The sequence below is a fragment of the Podarcis melisellensis genome (assembly GCF_964234715.1).
Source record: "Podarcis melisellensis genome assembly, chromosome: 3".
Classification (NCBI taxonomy): Eukaryota; Metazoa; Chordata; class Lepidosauria; order Squamata; family Lacertidae; genus Podarcis; species Podarcis melisellensis.
In genome coordinates this window covers 56425010-56440859 of record NC_138530.1, presented here as the reverse complement: position 1 = coordinate 56440859, position 15850 = coordinate 56425010, and the positions used below count along the sequence as shown (strand labels likewise).

Here is a 15850-nt window from a genome sequence, read left to right as displayed (position 1 = left end):
CCTGCCGGACTTAAGGTTATATTATGAGGCAGCAGCCCTCTGCTGGTTGAAAGATTGGATTTTATTAGAGAATACAGATGTCCTAGATCTGGAAGGCTTTAACAATTCGTTAGGATGGCATGCGTATTTGTGGTACGGCAAGGCAAAAACACATGGAATGTTCAAAAACCATATTGTCAGGAAAGCAATCTTTATGGTCTGGATGAAATATAAAGACTTATTGGAAAGTAAAACTCCGAGGTGGTTATCACCAGTGGAGGCCAAGGCGCGGAAAAAACCCAATATGGAGGTCGGCTGGCCGAAATATTGGGAACTAATAGAAAAAATTGATGACAATTGGAGGTTGCGGAGCTTTGAAAATTTAAAAGATAAGGTGCAAGATTGGTTTCATTATGCCCAAATTAACGAGGTTGTTAAGTTAGATAAAAAAACAGGATTCCAGGTGGAAAAATCGAAACTTGAGACAGAGCTGTTAGAATCAAAGACCAAGGTATTATCGAGAATGTATAACTTGCTGCTTAAATGGAACACACAGGATGAGACAGTTAAATCAGCTATGATAAAGTGGGCTCAAGACATTGGTTATAATATCATGTTTGAAGATTGGGAAAGGTTATGGACCACCGGTATGAAATTTACGGCATGTAATGCCTTGAAAGAAAACATCATGAAAATGATATACAGGTGGTACATGACCCCAGTTAAACTTGCTAAGATATACCATTTGTCTGATAACAAGTGTTGGAAGTGTAAGGAAGCTGAAGGAACATTCTTCCACCTTTGGTGGACCTGCCCAAGAGTGAAGGCCTTCTGGGAAATGATCTATAACGAGTTAAAAAAGGTGTTTAAGTACACCTTCTCTAAAAAACCGGAGGCCTTCCTCTTGGGTATTGTGGGCCAAGGGGTGTTAAAGAAGGATAGAACGTTTTTTATGTATGCCACCACGGCAGCAAGAATTTTGATCGCCAAACATTGGAAGACTCAAGATTTGCCCACACTGGAAGAGTGGCAAACGCAACTGATTGACTATATGGAGTTGGCCGAAATGACTGCCAGAATCCGAGATCTGGGAGAAGAAGCAATGGAGGAGGACTGGAAAAAATTTAAGAATTATCTGCAAAAATTTTATAAGCTATATGAACTATAAAATGACACATAATTTGAAATGCTAGCCCCAGCAATGAGTGTGTAACATTTATGAAATTGGATAACATTATTGAAAGAACCCAAGTTTAAATGTTAAAAATGATAATATGTTCTGTTTTTAGAGTAAACGAGCAATAAGGGATTTAAACTTAAACTGCAATTGAAAGTACAAAAGAAATATATGAAACAAGGTTATAATTTGCTGATAAATTTATTGTTAAGAATGCATTGTGCGGGAGATGTGGGGAAGTTCGATAGAAAGTTGAAATAAGTTGTTGAAGGGTTATGAATTTTTTATTTTCTTTTTGTCTATTGCTTGCTTTTTCTTTGCTTCTCTTTTTCTTCTTTTTTCTGTATACGTCTGAAAAAACATAATAAAAATTATTAAAAAAAAAAAAAAAAATAGAGTTTGCATTGAAAGACTGGCGATGGGATGAGGGTTCTTGCTCTTCCTTATTGTAAAGAACGAGAGTGCTGCAGAGCTGCAGGCTTAGAAGAATTTTCCCGGCAGGCTCTTTCCCCCTTTTAAGCTTTCCACTACTTTTTGAGGCCTGCAGTGATGGCTGGATGCCAGCAGTGGTATCAAAAAACTGCAGCTTTAAAAATCAAAACCGGAGGGTGGCTCTTAGCCACTTGTTAATCTTGTGTTGAACATCTTTCAGTGAATAGCCATTTAGGCTGGTTCTTTCGGAGAATTCATTAGCGATCCCGTGGGTGTGCACTGCACTCTCTCTTTCTTTCGTTCTCTCTCTCATCGGCATGTGAATGTGGTGTTGTTTGTTTTTGCCTCACTTTGCAGATGCATTTCTAGGCAGCTGCATCTCTATGTATAAAATGCCCAAGAGCAGCCTTAAGCCAATTTGCAGAATGAACAATTGATTTAATGGAGTGTGGGTAGGCTTACCCATCCAGCCCTGTGAAAAATGAGCTTGTTTGTTGCAGAGGAAGCATCTGTAGGGTAAGCAATTCTTTTCTTGTACTTCCTTTGATTCTTGTTAACTCTCCTCTGTGTCTGTTTTCTCCTCTTATGCATCTTTACACGTACTGTGTTGCGTTTTTATAACTGTGTGTCTTAAGCACGTTTGAAGGGATTTTGCTAAAAAATGAATATAACTGCGTTTTGTGAGCTTCAGCTTTTATGCCTTTTCATAGCCTGCTTTCTTGTGATTGCCAAAAGCCTTCAGTCCTGGGCTTGCTTCCTTGGAAACAAGTCCCATTTAACTTGCATGGATTAGGATGTAAATATATGAAAACAATGTCCTATTGCTTGTAATATTTATAGATTTAAAAAGGTTATAAACACACTGCAGCAGCTTTGTTTTTGCCCTTATTTTGTGTGTGTGTGTGTGTGTGTGTGTGTATGTGTGTGTTATAGAGTCAACAGTCTAAGAAAATAGATAAGGGGTTTGGGGTAACCAAAGCTTAGGAAAGAAACCTGATAATTGTCCAGAAATAAGCATTTCAGTCTTCAGATAATAGCATCTTGGAAGTTTCTTCCAAAGGAGTTAGATATCCTTGGGGATAAATGCAGCCATCTCATAATGACAATTCCTTTTAGTTGAAAACTATGTAAAATATTTTCGGGATGGTATCACTGCTCTTTGGATTGTGCCATTGAATGGAATAGCCCAAGACTACAATCTGATGCAAGGGCAGAGGTGGGGGCTAAACATTCAATTGCTCCCTTTGATCCCACATTTGCTTCTGCACCACCCAGTCTGCAGAAGACAGACGAGTGAGGCTGAATGGCAAGTGACTTGCCCAAGGTTACAAACTTGAGTTCAAGGCATAGCTGTCAATGTTTCCCTTTTTTTAAGGGAAATTCCCTTATTCCAAATAGGATTCCTCGCAAGAAAGGGGAAGAGTTGACAGCAGAGAGAGATCTAAGCTTTCTGAAACTCCCAACCTTCCAAATCAGTTTGCCTTCAACTAACATAGCTGAAAACATTCAAATCTGATTCAGCTCCTCCAACCCCCCTCAGTCAGTTTCAAGAGATGCATGTTCATTCTGCCCATACTTCCAAAAGAGAGAAGCTACCTCTTACCTCCTGCTTAGTGAGGATAGGTGTCCATTTTCCTCTTCCTTTACCTGATGAACTTGGTAAAGAGGAATGAAGGGCAATTGCCCCCCCAAAAAAACTTAGCCTGCCACCATGATACTTTCCTCCACTGTACTTCTCAGTGCAGTTGTCTCAGGACAGACAGAGGTGAACCTTTTTCACACGTTGTTCTGCATCAGCATTAAGGTCTTAGATCCTGACTGTCATCTTGAGGTCAGAATGGCTAATGTCAAAATGATGACTTTGCTTGTTGCCCCCATTTTGGCACACTTAGTGCCCTATAAAAAGGAGATGCCATATGTAAAGGATACAAACCTATGGAAATGCAGGTGTTTATAATTTATATAATTTAAGGTTTTAGGGAAAGCATTTACATTGGTGGTGGCAGTAGTGAGTTTGGTATCACAAAACTACTTATGTTTACAATGTCCCATTAGGGTTAATGTCCTTTACCAATCATATTAAAGGGACATTTGAATTTTTATCAAGCTTTGTATGTATATGGAAAAAATTACTCTGAAATTATCATTTTTAGATGGCAGTACTTATGAATGAAGGTAACAAGAAGCAGATGGAGCACACATTCCATGACAGTTTGTGCTGCTAATAAATTCTGACCAAAGCCAAGGGCTCTGGAATTACAAATTGAGCCATAATCCTTTTGTCTGGTACTTTCCACCATCCTTGCAACTATAATAGGATGCCATTTTTTGCTTCCAGACAAAGCATTCCCCACTAGATGCAAGGTTACAAGAAGATTTTGAATGCTGCATTCCAAACTCTATTGTTAATTAATTAGTGAGTTGTCTCCACTGCTGGTGTGAGTGAAAGGCAGCTTGCAAACCTGATTTTTCCTTTCCTCCCATGTACACCCCCCAATAACACTTTCCAGAGGATATGGGGTCCCTCCTGAACAGGTGGGACTGCAGTGCAAGGCAGAAGGTTCAAAAATTAAGAGAGGGCTCTTGCTTTAGCATAATCTCTGCTACATATATACCTTTTACATACACATCTGGTCAAAATCTCTCTTGCTGTGGATACTCCACACTTTGTGTTTATTTGTTGTGCTGAACAGTTAAAGCAATATACATACAATGTATGTATTCCCTCATTAGTTTGTATAACTAAATGTAACCATTGGATACAGTTACAGGCTTTACTGAACTTGATCTGTGGCTTTGTAGCTGCATTGTCTATATGCAGTCACTGCTTAGCTGGCTTATTTCACTGCCAAAGAGGCAAGCTCTTTTAAAAATAAATGTACAACAGCTAGACTCCTTGTGAACTGCTGCTGGAAATAATGCAAAGCTGAAGTCTGCTGTATAAATGATTCTGTCCTTAATGCACATGTTCATTCTGCTCACTACTCTTGCATTATATTTTTTTTAAAAAAAACCATAATCTTTACCTAGTACCAAAGCAAAAAAGTTGAATTTTGGCAGGTCTGGGACCCAAAGAGACTGTATAAGCAGTTCCAAACATCCAGCTGGCCCTAGATTTGTGTTTCCTAAGCTTAAGTATATGGCATGACAAACTGCTTTAGAAACATAGGGTACTTTAAAGAACAGTTTGTTATATGGCATGAGTTGGGGAGTGGGTGGGCAAAACTATTTCATAGTAAGTAACTCTTTGGATTCTGGCCCAGATATTTTATATATATCATTTGCATAGAGAGAGTTCTAAAAGATAAAAATTTGCATGGAAAACTTGGAGTATGCCAAGCCTAGTCATTCCTTATCCTTTTAAATAAAAAGGAGAATTGAAGCGGGGTGGTAGTGGTTAACAGCTGCTTCCAGAGAAACACTGATTTTCCGCCAAGCATGCCATCTAATAGCTCTTATGAGAGGGTTATGCTTAGTGCAATAATAACCAGTCTAGTGGCCTCCCAGAGACTCGCCATGCTCTGGGGTTCATTCAGTAGTGAATGTGCCGCATTGTTCAGCAATGAAACGTCTGCACAGGCTGAGAGTTACTGGCTTTTTGTTTCCTTTTAAAAGTTGAGAAGTTGCAATTATCTCATTTCTTCAGTGATGTAACCAGAATTAGCATTACTACTTCTAGAAGGAGGCTGATACCAGTGTGAAAACTCTTCGTGCCAGAACGAAGATACGGTATGATACGGTAAATCATCACACAAGACACCACTTCCAGCAGTCTTTGTATGATGATCACAATGTGGCACAACTATACAGTCATACCTCGGGTTACAGACGCTTCAGGTTGCGCGTTTTTGGGTTGTGCATCACGCCGAACCCAGAAGTACCGGAATGGGTTACTTCTGGGTTTCGGCGCAGAAGCGCTAAATAACTCTTTGCGCATGTGCAGAAGCACTGAATTTCCACCCACATGTGCGCAGACGCGGCACTGTGGGTTGCGAACGCTGCAGGTTGTGAACGTGCCTCCCGCATGGATCACGTTCGCAACCCGAGCGCCCACTGTATTTTCTTTAGCTGCTTCAGTTCTATTCTTTCCCGCAAATTGCTCACAATTTATGTTGGTTTCACTGACTACTTTACTCCGTTGATCCTAGTGGCCTAATAATGCAGCATTCTTCGATTGGTAGCAGGCCCTTAGCTTTCATTTGTCCTTTCCAGAGGTGCCACATTCTTGTTCATGTATCCTGGTGCCTGTGCTCTCTGCTATATATTTTTAAAGTCACGGAGTCTTTCTTGTAGGACTTTACTTATAGAAACTGATCAATTAAATGTTCTGCAGTTGGGAGGTAAGTTTAAGAAAAGATTTTGGTGCCTTGCTCTAATCTTAAAGTGAGAGGGTACAGACCCCTCCCTGAGCCTACTACTTCACTCGGGAAGAATAGAAATATTATGAGATCCAATCTGGATATGGTATTTTGCATTTTAAAAAGCAGTTTTATTCTGATTTCATATTACATTGTGCAATGCTAAATCGTAATTGAAAATATTAGGAATGGCCTAGTCCAGGCCTGTCCAACCAGCTGATCGCAGGCTGTCTCTGGTTGATCCTGGTCGATCAACAATTCTGATCTGATCTCTACCTAAGAAAAGCTCAACAACTCTGGTCCCTCCCCTCCCCCTCAAAAAAGCTCTACAACTTTTGTCCTCCCCCCCCCAAAAAAAAGCTCAACAATTCTGGTCAATCAAATGGGTAGATCACTGCCAGTTTATTTATAGTGGGAGTAGAGATCGTAGTCTCTTGGAAGTTGGACACCCCTGGTCTAGTCTACCTCTTGCAGTCAGCTGAAAATGGTAGATTCCTGCTGTGTGTAGCCTGAATTACCCCACTTTGCATCCTGTGTGCAAAGGTAGGGTTTTTCCTGCCCCCTTATTGTCCAGCAAATTATACATTGTTTTTGTACTGTTCATCACACTTAAATTTAGAAGTCTTTACTACAGAACGAACAGTGTTCAACATTCAGTGTCTTTTGCCAAGCAGATAGCCTGGGACACCCCCCTTTTTCTTTTGAAAATGGGTCATTGCATAATTAAAGAGTTGGCCTATATAGGTGACTTGTTTCCATAGCAGCTAAAGGTCAGAAATGTCATTTGGAAGGAGTAACATCAGCATAACACACAGTATGTTATGAATTTAAAAATTCCTCTTTTTTTTGCAAAACTATTTGACATGAAAACTGGTGGGGTATATAAGGTAGCGGAAACCCAAATTTGTGCATAAATGTTGCGTAGTCCTCCCTCATTACAAGCTCCATTTCTGACTTCGCTATCACAGATGACATTTCTGTGCCACCATTAACCCTCTCAGTGTTAAGTTCGAGACAAGAAGGAAAGGCTTTTGAGAACATGCTTGCAATGCAAGATTGAACCTCAGTACTGGTCAGTTTATAAATTAGTTACAAATTGCAATACAGAGGTAAATTTCTGGTTTATTGAGTTAATCCAGGATAGTCCATTACCTCAGATAAGGGAGAAAGAAGCTTTGTGTCTGTTGCTCCTGAATTTAACTCATGCTAATAGATGAATATACCCTGAAAGTTCCTAATTATGCACCCTTCAGTTACAAAATAAAAATAAAAATAGAATCAACAATGTAAAGTGAAAAAGTGTAGTGTTTTATATCTGCGGGGAAATTTCTGATGCCTACCATGCTGTGGCCCTGCTGTGCACACATAATGAGAGCAGCTTGACCTTTCTGTGTGGTCAGTGTTTTGCTGTTACTCATTTGTGTTGGAAACTTTTGTGTGGAAGGCTTTCTTATGCCGACCCATGGGGTAGGGAAAGATCAGGGTGGAATGCAGCAAAGCCCTGTGCCACTTGAATGTATTCATGAACGTTTAGGGCAGTTGCGTTTAAAAATGGCAACTTTGCCAATGCCCCTTAAACTATTTTCGCACAGTTGGCTGCTTTATGCCTAAGACAATAAATACGACAGTTATATTTAAGTCTGTTTGAACTAGACAACTAGTTCATTGTAGATTTTATAGGCATTAGCCTGTTTAACACAGTGCTGTTTGAAACAGCTTGCACTTCTTTAAGCAAGTGGGCAGTCAATGGCAGTGGCGGGGGGGGGGGGACTCCTCTTCCTTACTCCACTGCTGCCAGCCCATTGACTTAAAGGAGAAGTGTGTGCTGCTTCAAACAGCATTTCTGCTAAGGGCTTTAAGCCTCACTTCCCAGCTGATGAGCAAGGAGTAAATCTGGCTGCCTTGGCTGCAGGATCGTTTTCCCTGCTGGAAGCAGTGCCCATCGCCAGTGCAGGATTAAATGCTGCCTTCCCACCTATCAGTTGGCATCACCAGTGACGACTGGCGGGTGTGTTTTTAGGAAATTGCCTTGCGGGTCAATTTTGTCCCATGAGTTGGAGGTTTCTCCACCCCTGATTTAACTAGGAGTCCACCAATTTTCTTGGGAGAAAGCTTTGGGGAGTCAGACTTCGGTTCTTAGTCTCTAGATTCCTAATAATGTAAGAAGCTTGGCTGGACCAGAGCAAAGGTCCATCTAGTTCAGCTTTCCTATCCTGTATTAGCCAACCAGATGCCCGTGGAAAACCCACAAGAAAGACGGAAAGTGCTATAGCAGTCAATCCCAGTGTTCCCTATAGCATGTACCTAGATTATTCTTTCTCTTGCTAGCTTTTGCTCCCCGCTGATGTGAAATATGCTGATATTAGTTATATGGGCAAAGGATAAACTGGAGAGCTAGATTTCTCCAAATCATTCCAAAAAATGTGACGTCTTCATTTTTAGCAGATCAAAAAATCATAGCACAGAGTCCGCCACCTACAAATACCTAGGCTTACCTTACTTTATTTCAAACCTTAGAAAAATAGTATCCTAATATATAAATAATATATTTTACCTGATCAATTAATAAAGCATTGTAAATAACTTATAAACATATATATTATCCAGGAACTTGTCATTCCCAAACATTGTTTGTTGAGACCCGTGTTCTAGAAATTTAATTGTCCAATTTTTTCTGTTTCCTAAGATCCAGCAATGTTACCATATTCCAAATCATTTCATATCTGTGTAGGATTAGGAAAATCTTTACCCTCTGATTATATGCTCTCGTTCTAAGATTTCCTTCTTTCCATATGCTCATCCATCACCTGTGTTAGGACTACCTGGAGGAGCATTTGTAATGTGAGTGGAAGGAGGGTGTATTCTACAAAAACATAACAAGTCGACATCTTTTCCAAATCTTCTCTCAGGGAGTGGGGAATACTTTGGAAATGGAGTTGACCTAAGTGCTAGTGGGTTGAAAAGCTTGTAAGGTAAGGAATTAGGCTGGAGGCAAGGCTTCAAGCCCAACTGTTAATTAAAAGTGCAAACTAATCCAAAGGAGTCAACCAGTTTTGGTTGTCATTGGTAACTGGGCATTACTGGTGGTTGCCACAAACCCTTCACATCCTTTTATTATTCCAAAATGTGCTGAGAAGGGGATTCAGGGAAGGAGTTAGTTTCACTTCATCTGGGTTTTGCTTTGTTTTGAGACAATTCGTTTAGTATTTATCACCATTTTCTGAAAATTCTCAGGGGTGGAAGTTAGCTGTTAAATGCAAGATTCTCCGCCACTTTTGTTCATATGCCTGCAAAACACCCCTGTAGTCATGAATGCCAACTGCACATGTGTTGTACCTTTGCTTTCTAGCTGGAAAGTTGATGCTCAGTTTAACACATACAAACTTATACAGTGGTACCTCGGGTTACATACGCTTCAGGTTACAGACGCTTCGGGTTGCAGACTCCGCTAACCCAGAAATAGTACCCCAGGTTAAAAACTTTGCTTCAGGATGAGAACAGAAATTGTGCTCCGGCGGCACAGCAGTGGTGTGAGGCCCCATTAGCTAAAGTGGTGCTTCAGGTTAAGAGCAGTTTCAGGTTAAGAGCGGACCTCGAGAACAAATTAAGTTCTTAACCTGAGGTGCCACTGTATTAGGGGACGCGGGTGGCACTGTGGGTAAAACCTCAGCGCCTAGGACTTGCCGATCACATGGTCGGCGGTTTGAATCCCCGCGGCGGGGTGCGCTCCCATCGTTCGGTCCCAGCGCCTGCCAACCTAGCAGTTCGAAAGCATCCCCAGGTGCAAGTAGATAAATAGGGACCACTTACTAGCGGGAAGGTAAACGGCGTTTCCGTGTGCTGCGCTGGTGCTGGCTCGCCAGATGCAGCTTTGTCATGCTGGCCACGTGACCCGGAAGTGTCTGCGGACAGCGCTGGCTCCCGGCCTATAGAGTGAGATGAGCGCACAGCCCTAGAGTCTGTCAAGACTGGCCCGTACGGGCAGGGGTACCTTTACCTTTACCTTTTTACCACTGTATTATGAAGTTCGCCAGCATTGCTGCTTAGAAGTAGCAAGGGTCAACCTTGGTGCTTCCAAATGTCTTTAAAGCATTGCACAAGGTGAGTGACTGAGTAGCCAAGAGAGTTCTGTCTACCCTGCCCAGCATGAATAGAACATCCCACACCACCTTTGAATTCACTCTGATGCAAGGATAACTTGTGGGAAGGAAGACATGTCTCTGTGTTGTGAATTCAGGGGCAGGCTAAAGCTGGACTTGAACTGTCATAAAGTTGTGGAGTAATCTTCTTTGGAAGAGGCTAAGTCAGTTGCTTTGTCTTCATGTACAGTTATCTCTGAAGGGCAGTTAATTGAATGGGAAAGTAAGAACAGCAAAGTCTAGGTGACTGGCCATTTAACTGTTTAGCTCATGGATAGGCAAACTAAGGCCCGGGGGCTGGATCCGGCCCAATCGCCTTCTAAATCCAGCCCACGGACGATCCGGCAATCAGCATGTTTTTACATGAGTAGAATGTGTGCTTTTATTTAAAATGCATCTCTGGGTTATTTGTGGGGCATAGGAATTCGTTCATTCCCCCCCCCCCAAAAAAATATAGTCCAGCCCCCCACAAGGTCTGAGGGACAGTGGGCTGGCCATCTGCTGAAAAGGTTTGCTGACCCCTGGTTTAGCTGTTGAAGAGACAAGCTAGTCTTTGGTACAAATTTTAAAATTTAAATAAAAAAGCTTATCTCTTTAGCTACAGAAGTGATAGCTGTGCAGACTTCAAAGAATAGTAGGGTAATAAATGGAACCCAGTGATGGTGGTTTGGGGAAACTGAATTCCACAGAAGGAGGCTTTTGAGCAAGAGGTGAGTGAGGAAGTCTATTGCAGGAAGTCTGGAGGGAGCCCTTCCTCTCTTGCTGTAAGTTGCAGAGGAGGAAAAATCAATTTTGATGAACAGAACCATAATCTAGAGTTTACAAAAATAACAGAAGCATTGTGTAAATAAACCTTTCTAGCATTTCTGTGTTATGATCCTGAGAAAGAAAATAAGGTGACTGACAAACAACAAACTGGAAATAGATCTTATTGGTGGGAATATATTGCACTCCTAGAATTAGCAGTGATGTTGTCAGTCTACTACTAGAAGGATAATGTATTTGCCTCCATAGTGCTTTGGAATATAGTGGAAACATTGCAGATCACAACTGGAATAATTTTGGCTGTAAGGTTGGGTGGGTGGGGGTTTTCAAACAGTGTTCTGTCAAGCATCTTATTAAACTTTTAAGAAAGCATTTTCCGCAAACTGGAATCAATGTATATACAATGTGTATACAAAACTTGGGTTTTTAGCATATCAGCAAGATAAAAGCTTTTGTTTTATATAGAAATCTCTGCAGTATGATGTACAGGTTTAAATAATCATTGCACTGCATTGCAGAGGGTTATTAATACATTGCCCTGCACTTTGGGGAAGAAGTCAGAATGTCCTCTAGAAGATCCTGAGTTGACTGCAGTTCATTTATGGTTTGTTAAGATTCCTGAAGTAGGAAACTTAATGCTTGCAAATCATTAAATTGAGACCACAATATCCCCCTCGGTCATTTATAGTTGATTTGCATTTAGGAAATGTATATGTTTTTGAAAGCATGGTTAATTTTTATGGCAAAGGGGCACTCGGCACCATACATTTCTGAACATTTCAAACAGACAGCTTTTTATTTTTTTTATTTATTATTATTATTATTATTATTATTATTAATATTATTATAGAGACTTGCAGCAATAAACAAAATTGATATCCCATTTGGACAAAATAATATTCTCTTTATAGGATATCCTTTTATAAATGTCCACATCTTCCATTTCTTGCTCTGGCAATTCTATGAATTTTCAGAGGTCGTTACATTGGATAGTAGTAAAAGTAACTTTACTGTAGATTAAAAAGAAAACTTTATTTCGATGTTGCAATAAACCATGTCTATGTGGGAATTCCACATGCTGCCAGTTAAGCTTTTAATGTAAAAACAAAACTACATGAACCGATACTCAGTGCTAAACCTCTGGTCCACAGTGTACCACATGGTAATGGAGATCAGCATAGTGACAGAGTTGCTTGCAGGGTTTAGACCTGCTGAATGAGCACACCTGAGCCCTGACACATACCTTGCAGAAAGATGTCCACAGAACAGTTTGAGACAACGTCCCTTATGTGACCATTGTGCATTGTTTGAAATGTAGTTTTTCAATTTCTCTGAATCATATCTTGTATCAGCTTGAGAGTTTTTAAGGTCAATCGCCTAAACCTGAAGTGATGTCATCAGTCATGAGGCTCTATCAGGATCAGGCATGAATTGGCAGGCTTAGACAGGTGAGGCGGATGAAGGAGAATTGGGGAGGGGTGTTGTAGAAACTGGGGTTGGATGATGGAAGTTATCTTGCGACTGTGGAACAGGAAGCAAGGAATGCTAGCTCTCCCCTATGTCCTTCAGACAGAGAGGAGAGCCTCATAGGAGACTAGAGAACAGTGGCGTAGCGTGGGGGGTGCAGGGGGGGCGGCTGCACCGGGCGCAACATCTGGGGGTAAGGGTTAGGGTGCGCAAATCCACGGGTTAGGGGGCACAAATTACTTGCCTTGCCCCGGGTGCTGACAACCCACGCTACGCCACTGCTAGAGAAGGCCCCAATCAGCTGCTGGCGGGTGGGGGGAATAAAGTAGAAGGCAGCAAAGGTGGATGCAGCCTTGTCACCAAGGGCTGATATAGCTAAGGCAAGATAATAGGGTTTTTAATTTACAAACCAGTATGACATACTCACATTCTCTCAGTACTTAAGGCATAGACAATATGTATGTAGTGCTGTTTGAGTATGCACTTTTGCTTGAAAAACATTTAAAAAACAACAAAAAACATTGCTGGGTCAGACCAAGGTCGAGCATATTATGAAATCTATATGTGATAGTTGGTTTTGTGGGATGGGTTTTAATATATAGGAGAGGCTATATGCAGGTAAAATACTTATATTTACAGTAGAAACAGTCTTAGGCATGTGCCTGAGCTGGAGCAAGCAGAGGGCATGTCTGCCCTCATTGCTGGTCAAAGGAAGGAAGGGGGGAACATGAAATACTTCTTTGTTTCTTCCCACTCCAGAGAGGAGGGGAAATGACTTCATAAAGAGCCCTCTGCCAATTATATTTCTATGGTCTGAGTCTCTGCCTATCCTCAATACACCTCTGTGCTTGTTAGTTCCAAAACTTACTAACTACCGGTAGCAAGAATATGCATTGTTGAATTTGACTGCTATCTCCCATAGGTGTACAGTGGTACCTCAGGTTAAGTACTTAATTCATTCTGGAGGTCCGTTCTTAACCTGAAACTGTTCTTAACCTGAAGACCACTTTAGCTAATGGGGCCTCCCGCTGCTGCCGCACCACTGCTGTGCGATTTCTGTTCTCATCCTGAAGCAAAGTTCTTAACCCGAGGTACTATTTCTGGGTTAGCGGAGTCTGTAACCTGAAGCGTCTGTAACCTGAGGTACCACTGTACCAGAAACCATACAACCCATGATGGTTTGATGAGATCGTTGGAGACCTTTTACATTCAAGATGTGTGCTCCATCTGTGTGCGGTGCAATTATTAGACAGACTAAAATTTGTGAAATTTTGGCCTGGTAGTTTTGATATTACTAACATTTTAGAAGCACCTGATCCAGGTATAACGGGAAGTGCAGAACTGGACTGGACATAATAAGTGCCCTGATACCGTTACTGATACCATTACCTGGCATTGATGTTATTTTGTTGTATGGCTGCATATTATAGTTTGAATTATTTTTTTAAAAAAACAAAACACTAAAAATATTTATAGCGTTTTCTGTTCATGTTTTTATATTCTTTAAAAATTTAAATGCTTCATCGGGTATATGTGTATGCAAACTCCTCTCTGTCCTATATTTTAAAAAAATTTAAGCAAGAATGCATCCTTTTAATTTAAAGGAAATCTTTGATTTCTATTTTTTGCAGTGGTGGCGGAGGGCAGATAAAAAGTTAAAGGCCAAAATATTGCTGTTAAATTTTCAGGGCAGCATCAGCCATTTTTAATATGCCAAAACTGTCTTCACATGTTGGTGCAATTCAGGGGTGTCAATTTACCTATTTCTGTACTTTTAAAACTATTATTCTCCTGCACTAACAGGACATTTGTGATTTTATCTGTCCCAGCTCATATTTTCTTTGCATTTTTCTCAGTGTTGTATAGAGTTAATCACTAGTTGAAGGAAAGCACTCAGAATGTTGGGAGCTGCTCCCTCCCCCACCTAAAGAGACTAGTTAGTGGCGTGTTGCTCAGTGAAGTGTGCATTTAAAGTTACCCACAGTGGTGTCTATTGTCCTGTTCCTGAATTGAATGATGTCATGTTTCATTTAAGGCTCTTAGCCATGCCGACGACTGCATTTGGTGTGGGCAATGAGAAAGTTGTGAATCAGGTTCCTGTGGAGCCTTTTGTGCATTAGGGTTTCGATAGCCGAAAGCTGACTCAGGCAGTATTTCTACCAAAGGAGCTGAATAGGCTAGCGAGACCATCTCATTTTACCTTAGCGCCGGAGCGAGGTGATTTGGGGGAACTGCCGGAGTTGGAGAAAGCATTTATCTTCTATTACACAGGTAGGTTGCAAGTTGTGCGAGGGAGCGTAAGGGAGAGAGAGGGGAGCTTGCCCGTTCACTGCGTAAGGAGCATTGAAGACATTCCACAGTGGTGAGATACCGTCGCAGAGGACTTTCCTTTGGAACAGTGCTTGGGGACTCAAACATGTTGTATGCTATGACAGAAGGCTGTGTGATAGAGCCAGGTAGCTTATTTGAGCTTGGGAAACAAAAGGCAAACTGGTGGGCGACTTTGTAGTTTCCTATGGGCATTTGGGGGCATTTGAAAGGAGCCCATCACTGGCTGCAGGTTTCACAATTCTTGAATGGGCTGTTTAATATTTGTGTAGTGTGCTGAATTTACTTTGTATGCTGTAATGAATACAGTTTTAGTGGCCCTGTTAGAAGACTGTTGAAGATGATTGTGGTTTGTTTGTTTTTTATTACATTGCAGCTAAACTGCCCATGCTGCCTATGCAAAGTGGTGTTTGATGTCATCTATGTTCAGGACAGAGTGCCGTCTCTGTGTGGGAAGTTTCTGTGACAGTAACAGCACCTGTGAGTGTGTGCGCACTGTAAGGTGGACAAGCTCTAGAGCATGCCATCCTTACCTTTCAAATAAAATTTGATTACAACTTTTTACAAGCAACCTTTTTTACTCTTGTGTTGTGCAGCAGCATGACCTTAATTGCTTAAAAGCTCCCTAATTAAATTATTAAGAATGGAAATAGCTCAGATTAACATTTGGAATGAATGATAATTATTTAGTGGTGTAATGCTGATTATGGATAATAATTTTAAAATTAAGTGTTTCAGGGAGGCAACAGCATGAATCGTGTGCTTTAATGTGGGATGCAGATGTTCGCATGTAGTTTCAGCAATTAGTATAAGGAATGCAAATGGGTGTGAAGTCTCAAATGTGGCCCTGTTAGATTTATCAAGCTACATTATTTTGACCTTTGAAATTGTCAGAAATAAGAGCACTTTCAGCAATTGCTGTAAGCATAACCAATGAAAGCATCAGCATCTCCTAAAATGCATAATGAATGGCGAAAACCTGAATATGGCATGCTTGATATCAAAACCTCATGTAAGTTAATATTAGACTATTAACCATGGGAAACTTATTTTTTCATATTTGATCTTGCAACATACAGTTTCTAGTACTAAAGTTACCTGTGAGTGCATTTCCCAGCCTGATATTGTATCACTGTCTCTCTAGTTCACTCTGTGCATTTGTTTGTGTTTAAAGTCTCTTGTTGGCATATCAGCGGTATGTGCCT

General features: G+C 40.9%; 1 protein-coding gene across 3 annotated transcripts in view; it reads left to right on the top strand.

Annotated features, from left to right (window-relative positions):
* PLEKHG1 (pleckstrin homology and RhoGEF domain containing G1) overlaps nucleotides 1-15850 on the top strand; it is a 101891-nt gene that overhangs the window by 44033 nt on the left and 42008 nt on the right. Inside the window, exon 1 of one of the 3 annotated variants that reach the window (XM_081905124.1) lies at nucleotides 1858-2104. The exons of the other annotated variants lie outside the window; for them this stretch is intronic. The gene's annotated coding sequence lies outside the window, so the exon portion shown is untranslated. Of the gene's footprint in view, nucleotides 1-1857; nucleotides 2105-15850 lie in introns of those variants that run through there. 3 annotated transcript variants of the gene reach the window in all.